Source organism: Artemia sp. Qi Xiang Cuo, chromosome 4 (genome assembly GCF_049724085.1).
Source record: "Artemia sp. Qi Xiang Cuo chromosome 4, ASM4972408v1, whole genome shotgun sequence".
In the NCBI taxonomy this organism is placed as follows: Eukaryota; Metazoa; Arthropoda; class Branchiopoda; order Anostraca; family Artemiidae; genus Artemia; species Artemia sp. Qi Xiang Cuo.
The window spans coordinates 69,805,922-69,819,571 of record NC_142797.1 but is presented as its reverse complement, the minus strand read 5'-3'; the positions used below and the strand labels follow the sequence as shown (position 1 = coordinate 69,819,571).

General features: G+C 36.7%; 1 protein-coding gene across 1 annotated transcript in view; it reads left to right on the top strand.

Moving 5' to 3' along the window:
- The window catches only part of LOC148953374 (xylosyltransferase Oxt-like), a 287,249-nt gene that overhangs the window by 222,858 nt on the left and 50,741 nt on the right, over nt 1-13,650 (top strand). The gene's annotated exons all lie outside the window — the stretch shown is intronic.

Below are 13,650 nucleotides of genomic sequence, written 5' to 3'. Positions count from 1 at the left end.
AAGACAAAATTCATAACTCTAATGCTGTAAGGCTCATAAAACTGAAAATCTGGCTCAAAACGTTAGAAGCTGGCTTTTCTAAGATTTCTGAGAAAGTAGTTGCAGGCTTTCAGTTTTCTGTCGTTTATTCGGATCTTATATTCAAGTTCTGCAAGTTATGGTAAGACCACCCGACCAATTCTAAATAGTTCGGTGACAAACGGGAAAAATTTGTAATGGACGAGATAGGTGAATTTTTTAAACTGTTGAATCCCATTAAGTATTTCTGGAAGTAAGACGGTTTTTCTTTGTTGAGTAAGCAGAAGTAAACTACGTGGAAGGTAAATTAAGAATGCTGGAAACATTCCCGTTAATACCTAGAATTCTAATGAATTAATTATGTCTGGAAACAAGAGGGTGTTTTCCTTACAAATAAGTTTTCCTAAGTCGTGGATATGAGCTATTGAAAGGTATCAGGAATATACTCAATAATTGAAAGATTAGTTTGATTGTTTTAAATAAATTTATCGACTTGTTGGACCAAAAAAATTAATGTAACTTGAGCAATAATCGTCGCATTTTTTTTTTAACAGCCGTTTTTATTTAAACTTTTTTCCAGAAGGAAGTACTGAACAAAAATGAACAAAAGAGTACCATTATTCATTGTGCCTAAACCTCTCACTATCAGTACCTGAATTTTTAACTTCATCCCTCAATCCCTTCCCGAGATGTTGCAGATACGCTATTTCAAAAACCTGAGTTAGATTTACCTCTTCCCTTGCGCCCAAATCAACATCCGAAATCTATTTGTGCCCCCCCAACACTGCTTGATCCTCCGAACCATTCGCGAGATTTTCAAGGATTTGGAAACTGGTTGACATAGCATCTTTTGGTTTACTCAGGCACGGATGTTGTTTCCAGAGCGTACTCTTGGGGAAAATTGGGATTCTTGTCCTACCGAACGATCCATAACAACCAGCTGATTGGATAACCAAATACAGTCGTCTTTTCTACTAAAATCTATCAGTTAATAATGGGTTTGCATAATTTAGGGCTATTGCTCCTGGGGTAATGTTCATCTTGAGAAAATAAAATAAATGCAGAAAATGACTCCGACGTTTCTTGATAGGTGGGTATAAACTTTTCCGGCCCCCAAACCCCCTACCGCGAAAAAACACTTGACCCAAAAGCCAACCCTTCGAAAAGTTCGAGCTAATCGCACGCGCGACATAAAAGAAGCTACTCCTTTTCTCTTATTAGGGTTTATGTAAAGTATTCATGGTTTTGACCCTTTTTAAATAAACCGCGTGCCGTCTTCAATTTTCGACTAAAGATGACAATTTTGGTACTATTCGATAGTTGAGACTTAGATTTATGAATTCACCGAGTTATATTTTGAAATATGATTCAAATTTTTTTTAGACAGAAAAATGCTTTTTAAAAACAGAGAAATTTGCGACTAATTTGAGGCTACTATTTTGACGGGATAGACAATGTATTTGTATCATGTTGTTCATTAGCTTCGGATCTATGCAGTCACCGTGTCCGATTTCTTGTATTACTTAGACGTTTCTGTAGAAAATAACGTAAACTTGCCGGAAAATGCAAAAATGTTATATTGTTAAAAAAATAGATAGACTTAGCTTCGCTATTTCTCATTCAAAGAATAATGGGCGGATCCTATTGGAAGGCTGTTTGAAATGCATTTAAAGTAGGCGGCTACCGTTTTGTTTAGATGTCTAGTCTAGAAACACCAATTTTACAATCAGACAAGACAAAAAGTTCTCGGCTAGGGTGATTTGAATATTCTTTTCTGTGTATCGGACTGTGTGATTGATTATGGGAAATAAAATTGGAGGAAAGAAGCTGAAGCGAAACTCAGGACAGTTCAAAAAGTAAGCGATATTTTTTATTTGCATTTGTTCTGTTTTATCTAATCTTGGATATCCAATTCGATGCATTTTCTTTATAGAACAAAAGGAGTTATTTCTTTTGGTATTATTTTGTTCAAAGTTGCTTACAAATCTCAATTTAATTTATTTATGTACGTTTCATTAATCTATGTACATTTGCTTCCAATCCACACTAAGTATGAAAATGAAAATATAGCATGAAAAATATAAAATTATCTCCGTTTCCGCTAAGTAGACTGAATTACGTGTAAACTGGTGAACGTTATATTGTGAAATTAAACATTTACTAATAAATTTGAACTTTACGCTTTTTACAAGCAGTGTTGGATCCAGGGGGGGGGGTTAGGGGGGCGCCTCCCCTAGCGGAAACAAAAGTATTTTAATTTACTTAAATAACCTAAGTTTTCGGTCATTAAACTTTATCCTAACAAGATTTTATTGGATAAATCTATTTTGCCCCCCCCCTAATTTTTTTTTATCAGATCAACCTATTTTGCGCCCCCCCCCTAAAAAATCCTGGATCCGCCCCAGTTTCCAAGTAATAATCACTACAGTTACAATGGAACTAATGGCTAGACTGGCTACAGGTATAGTTGAAAAACTAATTTTGTAGGTATAGTTTTCTCCCTTATTTTTCAACAACACTTGGTTCGTAATTTCAAACAAATGAAAGAAAAAGTAATATCTATAACTTTACTGTCACTTTCTTGACCCGATGAAAAATTTTCTGCTAATATTTCAATACAATTAGCCTACTATATACAATATTATTCTAACAGACACTTCAAAATCTGGGTAATAATGGAAAGAAACATCATAATCAGATAGAAACAGGCCGCATTTTATGAATGACACTTTCTTAAGTCTAGTTGTGTATCTATGTTCGACTTGGTGGTCAGCGTGTCCCCCCGCGGAAAATACCCCCCCCCTCCCGTGGAAAATAAGGCTTTTCAAATTTGAGTTTTTTTCCGTAGAGGGGAGGAATGGTACTTGTGCATTATGCGCCACTCACTCAAGTTTACGCTTTTTAAAACTCGAGAACAAATCAGTTTCTTCGTTAATTTCTTTCAGATTGGAGCAAGACAAGACAAGGACAAATGACATAATAGACGGGAAATATATAGTTTGTGCTATATATTTGAGCATAAGAGGGAGAGGGTAAAGTATGTTGACATTTTGAATTCAGACAACATTTTTTACTTCCTAATATGAAGAGTAGTTTTGTCTAACTTCTTTTTCATGCAGATCTGCTCTACTTTACCCCCCCCCCCAATGTGAAAATATATAGCCCAAATTTGTTTCTAAAATAACGAAGAAACTAGCAAAGAAACCGGTTTCTTCTTGAGTATTACGCATCATAAACTTGAGTGAGGGGCGTATAATACACAAGTACCAGAATTTTTCATGGAGAGAGCCGGATTTCCCGGTATTATTTGAAAATGATCAGAAATTAAATTAAAAAAAACAAGCTTTTTCAACTGAAAGTAAGGAGCAACATCAACATTTAAAACAAACAGAAATTATTACGTATATTAAAGGGGTTGCCTCCTCCTCAAGACCTCGCTCTTTACGCTAATTTTTTTTTTATAAAATTTTAAAGCAGAGCTTATTGTTCTAATAAAACAGCCATTGTGTTTCCGGAATCGTTCTTAAAGAATTAGGACAAAACGTCAAAACTTTAGCGTAAAGAGCAAGGTCTTGTGGATGGGGCAACTCCTTTCATACCTCTTTCCCCGGGAGAGGGGTATTTTCTACGGGGGGTATTTTCCGTGAGGGGGGTAGATTTTCCACGGTGGGGGTATTTTCTGGGGTGGTATTTTCTGCGGGGGGGGGGGTATTTTCCGGGGGGGTAAATGCCTAGAACCGATATAAATATACTCTTAAGAAACACTATATTGTTATAAATACGATCATGATATATGGAAAAGTAAATTACATAGTACTACTGTTATTCTGTTAGGACTTTTCCTTGAAATATTATCAACAACATTAGCCGCTATCCTCCCTTTATTACAGAGCTGTCCTTGAGGTTGCGAGTAACCCGGAAAAAATTTAGGTACTTGTTAAATATTCATAACACACTCGCATCTCGATTGTGTGCTGGATATTTAACAAGTACCAAAATTAACTACAGTGCCCCCCTCACGACTCAAATATAAAGCAAAAAAGCCAAATCGAAGTGAAAAATTCATTAAAGTAGGCAATCCTCCAAGCGTATCCTTCCTTGATGTAGCGCCGGGGGCAGCTGACCCTGTTGCCCCACCCCTAAGAACGGATATGTTCTTTTTTACCTAACCTAGTCTGTTTTTAACCTAACCTGGATTGAATGAGGGTAGAGTTACAAGGAAACTCTGGCATAAGCTTATTCTCTAGGCTCCTATTTTTATCTTGCAGAAAAACTAAAAGTATTGGTGAAAATACTTCAAATAAAAAGGGAAATTTTGGTTCAGCAGACCCTATACCACCTGCCCAGAAAAATGCCCATTTTGTTAAAACAGGCGCTTCAGCCGAATGTGACTCCAGACTTCCACCCCCCGTACAAAAATATGCAAACTTGGCTGCAACAAAGTCTGTACCAATCCTAGAGCATACATCTTCTTCCGATCAAGGTTCATCTGGGCAATTGGATGTAGATTGTCGGAAGAAGTTGGATGAAATACAAAAAGAGCAAGAAAAAGTAGCTATTCACGGTTTCAAAACTTTTCAAGGACGGGGGAAGCTGAGCGAAGACAAAAACTTTAAGGATCTGCTTAACGAAAATTATATCGTTAACATATATCACTTCGCTACGGAATTGCTCAGGATAAATAATCACTAGTAAGTATTTTTTCAATACCACCGATTGAAATAATTTAATGGAACTTACAGGTATATAAATTATAAGTAAAAATAGAGAACTAAGATAAAGATTAATTTGTTAAAAGTTAAAAATCCGGTAGTTTTTGGTCTTGCAGGACTCTAAGATTCACCATGGCGGGATCACAACTAAAACAAACTCTGTGTAAAGTTTAAGTCACAATTGAGGATTGTGTGATTTTTAGCTGAGCCTTTTTAGGTCTTTTTCCGATTATCTCACCTTCCCTGAGATTCAATTCACAATTGATGTCCTTTTTTGGTGAACTCTTAAGAATATTTATTCTGATTTTTTCGTAAGAGGTAGAAAAAAGTTCCAAGTGTATTTAAATTTAGCTTCGGAATACTCGTGCACAAGATCCTGTACATAGTTGGGGCTGCATAGTGAAGGTACTATTACCTATAAAGGGCAAAAGTCATTATTTAATTGTTCAGGCTTTTTTTTTTTTTTATCTTTAATTAGTCTTATTTTTCCATTTTTTTTATCTTTTGCCAAATTACTTAAAAGTGTACGCTTTTTGTAAATCATAAATAAGTTTTAATAGTTGATCATTAATTGGATATAATCAATTTATTGTAGAGAGAATATGTCAATAAGGATCTTGTTGAGCAAACAGTAACCAAGATTCTAACTTATGAATACCAAAAAATGTATTTTATGCGGATACCGAAAGTGTGAAATTCATTTATTTTATCTTTACCGATCAAAAGTGATTGTTATTTTAGAATTTATGACAATTTTTTGGGAGCGAATAAGAAGATTTCACAATTTAAATATCTCATGAAGAATTTTCAGCGAGGCTGGTCTTGGTCAGGAGGGTTTTTTTTAAACTGTATGACTTTTTAAATACAATTTATCTCATAGGTGAAAGTGAATAAAAGTGTTTAGCGACGGTTTATGATCCATGGTTATCCACCCAGGAAGAACTAATTTTTCATGGGATAATCCACTAAGGGGGGGGGGGAGAGATTGGCCAGTATTTATTGAAAATGATCAGAGATTAAATTAAAAAAAAACTTTTTTTTTTGCTAATAATAAGAAGTAACATTAGAACTTAAAGGGAGAAGAAACTATTCCGTACATGAGGGGGCTGCCTACATTCCTTAATCCCTCGTTTTTTATTGTAAAAAAAATTCGTGTCTTAAAAATAAAAAACATTTTATTACAATTCAATGGAGCTTGGGTTTCAGCAGTTAATCTTTAAGAATTTTGGTAAGAAGTCAAATTTTAGGGTAAAGATCGAGTAAATGAGGAGGGGTAGCTCCATAATGTTTGTAATAATTTATTTTAGATTTTTTTTTATAATGATGACTAATTTATCTTGAAAAAAAAAACAGTTTTTTTATTTTACTATAAATAGACCTTTAAAAAATAAACTTCTAATATCATTTTCATTTAATCTTCCACCCTCCCTTTCTTCTTATATAACAGCAAAAAATTTTAGATTAAAAAAAAAAAGATAACCTCAATTACTCTTTATTCATAGCTTTGAAAAAGGCGATCCTGGGAGGCCTAAAATACAAAAAATAGGAAAAATCGGTTTTCTTCTCCGAATTTATTTTGGCTGCAGAGAAAAATTCACGTTGACGAATGAGCCAACAGCATCAACAGTAACTTTGAATCTGGACCATCCAAGATGCGTGACAAGTGATAAAGGTGATCGATCCTACGTCAAAAGTACTAGATCAACACCGATTTCAAACAACCTTAACACGAAGGCAGTGTGGGGAACAATTCCGCTGGAATAGGTCAGTTCATGTTAGCAGAAGTTTTTGATCTAGAGGACCTTCCAGTCTTGTCAAGAAATATATTCAGGACAATTGAAACTTTGTTTGGACAGGCAAGGGTCCGTCAATGCTCCGTACATATGATATGTATATTCTTTGAAACTCCAGAATCCTACCTTCACCTTGCTTACGTCTATCGTCTCCTTGTGCTGCACAATCTAACTCTGTCAACATAACATTTATTTGTTCCTCGTTTATAAATAACAAAAAAAATAAATTTTCGTTCTAATCTCATTATTCAGACAATACTATAGAATAAAAATGTTTATTGGAAACAGCTAATAAAAATAGTTTAATTCCGTCCTACTATACGTGTCTACCCTCTAATATTGCTATTCTACTTGTGAAAATATCTCCTTGTGTATTTTCATTTTATTCATTTTTCGTTTAGCTTTTTGAAGCTGATTAGACTTTGATTGGAAATTTAAATTTCTGGTGCCCTTGCTAATCACGCAACAAAATTATGAGACAGTCAAACTGGTCAAAATAATAAGAAAGCGTATAAGCGGTCCTAAAGAAATCAAATTAACTGTTATTCATATGTTAGTATCTCTATGCCTTCTCTCTCTCTCTCTCTCTCTCTTTCTCTCTCTCTCTCTCTCTCTCTCTCTCTCTCTCTCTCTCTGCCTCTTCCTCTCTCTCTCTCTCTCTCTCTCTCCATCTCTCTCTCTCTCTCTTTCTCTATCTCTCTCTTAAACAGCTACGTAATATATATTCCTAGTAAAGATTTATTTTTTTTTGACAGAAGCGGAAAGAAGAGCTAGACATAACAATTAAGTTGAATGGAAACGCCGCGAAGGAATTGGCTATCTCCGATGGCAGAGTTTCTGATGATGGAGCTCCATACACAAGGGTTATTTTGGATGCTGGATGGGACAAAAGAACAAAAGGACATGATTACAATGCCAAAGCTGGCCATGCAGTTATTATAGACGCTTATACAAAAAAAGCTTTGCTTGTTAATTCTAGAACTAAATACTGTTATATTTGCTCTGTCTTCCGAACTAGAAAGATTCTCCCACGAGATCACTTGTGCTATCTGAACTGAAATGGATCTTTTTAGGGAATGGTGTAGCACATGATTATAGATGGATTTTTACTTAGTTTATCAGTGCATGGATTACAGTATCTCGAATTAATTGGGGACTGGGATTCAAGTGTGTATCAGCACATTATAGAGCGTGTGGCCTATGAAAAGGAGGTTATAAAACGCGAGTGTGCCAACCATGTCACGAAAAATTTCCTTCGGGATCTGTACAGCCTTGTCAAGAATACGGGCGATTTTTCAAAAATTCTGACCAAAAGCTGCATCTCAAACCTGACTAATAATCTTCGCGGGGCTATAAAAAAAGAACAGTGAAGATGGTGGAAATACTGAAAAATTAATATTTGCAACTAAGAATGTACCTATTCACGTATTTGGTGACCACCAAAAATATTCCTCTGTATATAACAAATATGAGTCAATTGAAGGTAAGTTTTACAGGGTGCCAGAAGTTGTAAAGCTAGCAGTCAATGAAAAAATGGTAAAGGTATTGTGTAAAGCTAGCAACCTTTTGATCGATTCAACTACAAACCTTGCCAAATCTTTTATGAGAGTTGGTGTTAAATTGTTAAGGCATAAACAGGTCAACTAATCCAAAAGAAATTTGCATGTCGTAGGTATCACGGCAGCAGCTCTTGCCACATCGCATGGTAGTGGATGGCATAGTCGTTCATTAAAGAGTATATTTACCCATAGTCCCACGAAAAGTGTAAAAAAATTTTCAATGAAACGTGAAAAACTTCCACGTTGCGCGAGACGACTAATTCCACTATCATTTGAAAACCGCGGGTGGAGGTATAAAACCCAACTAGCTAGCACTGGTAGCAGCGTGCAGGGATTGCTGCCAAAATTTGACTCAGAATATGGTCAGAACTGCCAAAAGCCAGATCTCCCATCTTCTGACTTCAAGGCAGTGAAAGAAGCCTACTTAGCAAAAATGACTCCCATCGAATATCAAATCCAGCAGTTACCTAGCATCACAACTGGACAATCTGATAACCCAAACTGGGTGTCAAAAACAATGGAGTCAATCTATAGTACACATTTCTATTCAAATTGCGTCCGACGACCTACAATATGAACAGCAGAACTAGATGAAGAAATAGTTACTGGGAAACAAACACACTGCACATTCCAAATGGAGCGTGGAATTACTTCTTAACCAGTTGCAATTAAATGCTTCGAGGAAAAATGGTCATCATTGTTCAAAGATCAAACTGTTTTGATCTTTTCACTGACCAGGATAGATGGTGGCTTGTAACGTCTCCTGATGGGATATGTGACGCTGGGATTGTGGAAGTAAAAACAGTCACAACTATTCCTGAAGGTAAAACAATAAAAGAAGCTGTTCAGCTGAACTTATTAAAAGGCTTTTTCTTCGTTGGGACACTGAGAAAGGTTGTTTAATACTCAAACGGGAGCACAAATACTTCTACCAAATTCAAGGACAACTTAACATTTTAGATAAAGAGAACTGCTTCCTTGTAGTGTTTGTTGACCAGGGCGACATCGAGATCATTTTAGTTAAGCGTGATATTTGCTTCTGAAAACAGATGTTAGCCAAGCTTGATCATTTCTGGGGTCAATGTTTGTTGCCCGAACTTGTTGATCCAAGATTGAAACGAAGCATGAAGGTACGTGAGCTTCCCGAGGTTTTAGAGGCGCACTCAAGATTAAATGATAGAAAGCGTATGTTGGAGGCAGCAAATGTTGATGAAGAATGCAGGAGCATAACTCCCACATTTTCCCATAGGGGGGGGGTCCATAGCTGGGAAGTCAACAGGCATGGGATATTCTTCAGAAGAAAGGGGCGTTTTTTCGTGTAAAACGTAAGCCTAAATTTTTCTGAAGATTTCTGAAAACTTTGCTTGGGAAATTATTTTATAATCAATACTGAACAGCATATGGAAAAAGTAAAGGTGGTATTTGTCACCGCAAGATTTTAATATTATATTTTTCTTCAAGAGGTAACGAAAAAAAATTATTATTTAGCAAAAATGTTAATTACTTTCAAAGAAATGTCACAATGGATGGCTTTCAAATAAGGCTGTCAGAAATGAGTTGCTGCAGGTAGAAGTAGTGTATTGTAAACAAGTATTTGGGTGGGCGATGGTGAGTTTCATATTGTCACCGGGACCAATAATAATGGAAGTGCATATCGCCCTTCTACTTCCTTCAGCTTTTGGGCCCTCATAGGAGGCTAAATATCACAATTGAACTACATACTATTCCAATAACCCCGTGCATCACATCTTTAAGTTGCAAATGAATCGAAAATGGTGTTTGAGCAAATCAAAAAGTATACCCTTTAAATCGTCATTGCTGAAACCTTGTAAGGTAAATTACCCCCATCTTGAGTAACTAGAAATAATTACCCCCATCTTGAGTAACTAGAAATAATCAGTTTTTTGTATGGACATCAGTGATATATTTTTTCCTTCGTCACTTTGGAGGCACAGGAAGATCAAAGAGGGCTAGACACATTTAAGAGATAACTCTTATTTCTTATCGTTATATATATATATATATATATATATATATATATATATATATATATATATATATATATGTATATATATATATGCTCGATAAAGCCTTAATAAAGTGCCATATGATACCCTAAAAGTACAATTTGGGTGACATTTCTGGGATAGAAAAAACTGGGCCGGATACTTGGACATCATAGAGAGCTAAATATTGGCTCTTTTACGAACTAATTTCTATATTTAATTGCATTGAGGTGTCAGCCCCTACTTCACCCACGTTAACCAAGATATACTGCCCCCTCCCACTGCCTGAACAATGGCTCCTCTTATCATAATAGGTAATGCAGAAACAGTTTGTTATCAAAAATTGCTTGATATTTGCTATCTTGAATACTCCCCTCAAAATATTGGAATCATAACTTTCAGAAAATACCGTGCATAACTACGAAAATTAATTCATCTAAATATCATTAAATACCACACCCTCTAGTGTAGTTATCCTCTAATGAAGCAAAGAAGTGTTTTTCTCTAAAACGATTTAGCTTTTTTGGAATTGTGAGCTCCTCCCTTATTTTTTATAACTTATTATTAGTTCAGGTACTGGTGCATTATACGGGCACTTTTAAAAAGTCAAGTTTGGTTAATGCTAATGAAACAAAATAAAATAGGATGAATATATAATAGTTTATAAACAAATTTGGGCTATATATTTGCACATTAGGGGGTGGGGTTAAAGCACACCATATATCAGATACGTAACCTACCCTATGTACCGCCCCCCCCCTAAACCCCAAAAAACAACCATGTAAACATAGTAAACGCAATGAAAACTACGCTTTGCCTTCCATTTATCAATAGCGGTCTCTTGAAAATAACCAGTCTGGTGGGTTTCGTCTCTAAAAGTGGTATAATAAGTATATAAAAGTGTACGTTTAACGCACCAGTACCTTAGTTCAACATTATTGAAAGCTTTTAGTCGAAAGCGAATTTTTTTTAGCTAATTTTGAGCTCAACATAGCTTATTGCAGTCATTTTCAATTTGTTTTCAATACTGACGGTCAATAAGAAGAAAAATGGTTTTCACTGGTCTCGGTGATGAAAATCGATAGAAATCGATTACAATAATCTACATTGAATACGAGATAAATCATTTGGAAAATTACATCTGTACAAGAGCAAAGTCGATCTTGATTTTCCTTCTTTTTTTGGTTATTCAACAATATTCTAATGAAAATAATTGTTTATTTTTCTAATAGAGTAAACCAGTGCATTTTGCTTCAAATTTATCATTCGATTGTTTACTAAAAACTGTTTGATATTAATTATCGTTTTTTGTGCCCAATATAACGTTACTGTCTATACTTATAAAAATTTTTTTTGCTAATATGTTATATTGGCTTTGTTATGTCTTGTGGTATTGCTGATAAAACTAGATATGGGCTATGAATAACACTTTTTAAATGCGTGTTGCAAGATTTGCAAACCAATTTCTTGTCTTCTGCTTCTGAATTACGAGCTTGACGCTAAAATCATGTAAAAACCCTATATCGTTCATAAAACTTGGTTTTTGTCGACGAATTTGACTGGATGTGACTCAGACGTTAAATGTCGTTATTTCACGTATGCTTGTTTCCTAACGAATAGCTCGTAGTTGTTCTTAACTTGACTTTTGTCGTATTTTACTACAAGTTTTCATTCGGAATTTTCACTGGCACATGATTTTCCCATCGATACACCTTTTCTTTTAGTTTGAAAATGAAAAATATCTTTTATGTTATCAAAGAAAAAATCTGGCACGTCTATTCTCGCAATGCGTCTCTTGTTTCAACCCGTGTAACTGTTAATTGAACCAACTGTGACGAAACAAAAACTGGAAAAACAAGTTACGGGAGTAAAGGAGGGGGTCCGACTCCGAACAGGACCACGTGGTTTATGGTTTTCTCAGTGAGAATGAAAAAACAAGAATTTTCTCACTTGAAAAACCATGAATTTTGTCACATTTATGTCTGTTTTCATGGTTTTTGTCAGTGAGAATTTGAAAAACAGGAAATTTCTCACATTTTTGTATGTTTTTATGGTTTTGTCAGTGAGAATTTGAAAAACAGGAACTTTCTCACATTTTTGTATGTTTTTATGGTTTTTGTCAGTGAGAATTTGAAAAAACAGGAACTTTATCACATTTTTTTATGTTTTTATGGTTTTTGTCAGTGAGAATTTGAAAAAACAGGAACTTTCTCACTGAGAAAACCATAAACCACATGGTGCTGTCACGAGTCAGAGCACCTGTGCTGTCGACCTCAATTCACCTATCGTGAATCAATAATTCCCCTTAGAAACAACAAATTAATTTCCCTTTCTTGACAGATCAATCAATCAATGACATCATCTGTCAGACTTTAAAAATTTTCGCCTAGAAACATTTCTCCAGGAATAGATCCAAATCATTAATGTCTTTGCCTCGGGAACAGTTCTACTGGTCGAACTCCACAGGATATTAATAACCAATGGCCATGGAAACAATTAGGCAAGAAACATCTTAGCGATGAATTGTTTTAGCGCGCAAAAAGGTTTCATATTAATTTGAAATGCGTTAGCGCAGAGATGCCAATAACAAAGGAACACGCTGAATTTACGTTTAGGGATTATTTGGGCAAAACCGTTTTAGACAGGTTATGGAACTATTTCGGCGAAACAGATAGAGACATTTTAAAAGAAGATTTTTGAAGAGATTTTAGAAGAGAATTTGAGTGTGGTCGTTATAATACACAAGTTTCATTTGAACAGTGTTGTGAGGTCCTCTAACCCGACCCCAAAGGGTTCCAATCCTCCTACCCCAACCCCGAAGGAAGCCCCCGTTCCTCAAAGCCCCTCAAACTCCCAAAGGCCCTCCCCCGGGCCCCCAAAGGCCCACCAAGACCCCCAAAGGCCATCCCCAGGCCCCAAATGTCCCCCAGGCTCCCACCTGTCCCCCCGGACACTCAAAGGCCCCCCGAGCTCCCAAAGGGCCACCGAAACCCCAAAGGCCCACCCAGACCCCCAAATGCCATCCCCGGGCCCCCCAAAGGCACATCGAGCTCCCCAAGGACCCACGGGGTCCCAAAGGCCCTCCCCCGGGCCCCCAAGGTCCCCCCGGCCCCCCCAGGCCCCCCCGGCACCCCCACGGCCCCCCCCCCCCCCACCCAGCCCTCCCCCGAACCCCAAGCCCAAACCGCCGGCCCCCACCGGCCCCCCGAGCTCCCCAGTTACCCCCCACCTTCAAGGAGCCCACCGACCCTCCAAGGCTCTCCCCGCGCACCCGTCTTTCGGGGATGTGTGTTGTCTGAAACCTATGATTTGGGATGTGTAGTTTGCTACTTCAGTCTTTTCTGAGCTAAGGTTTCCTAGTATTTCCTAGGTGAATGTTGTCTGAAACCTATAGTTTGGGATGAGTAGTTTGCTATTTCAGGCTTTTATGAGCTAGGTTTCTTAGCCTTTCGTTGATGTGTGTGGAGTGAAACTTGTGATTTGGGATATGTAGTTTGTTATTTTTGACTTTTCTGAGTTGGATTTCTTAGTCTTTCATAGGTGAGTGGTGTCTGAAACCTAT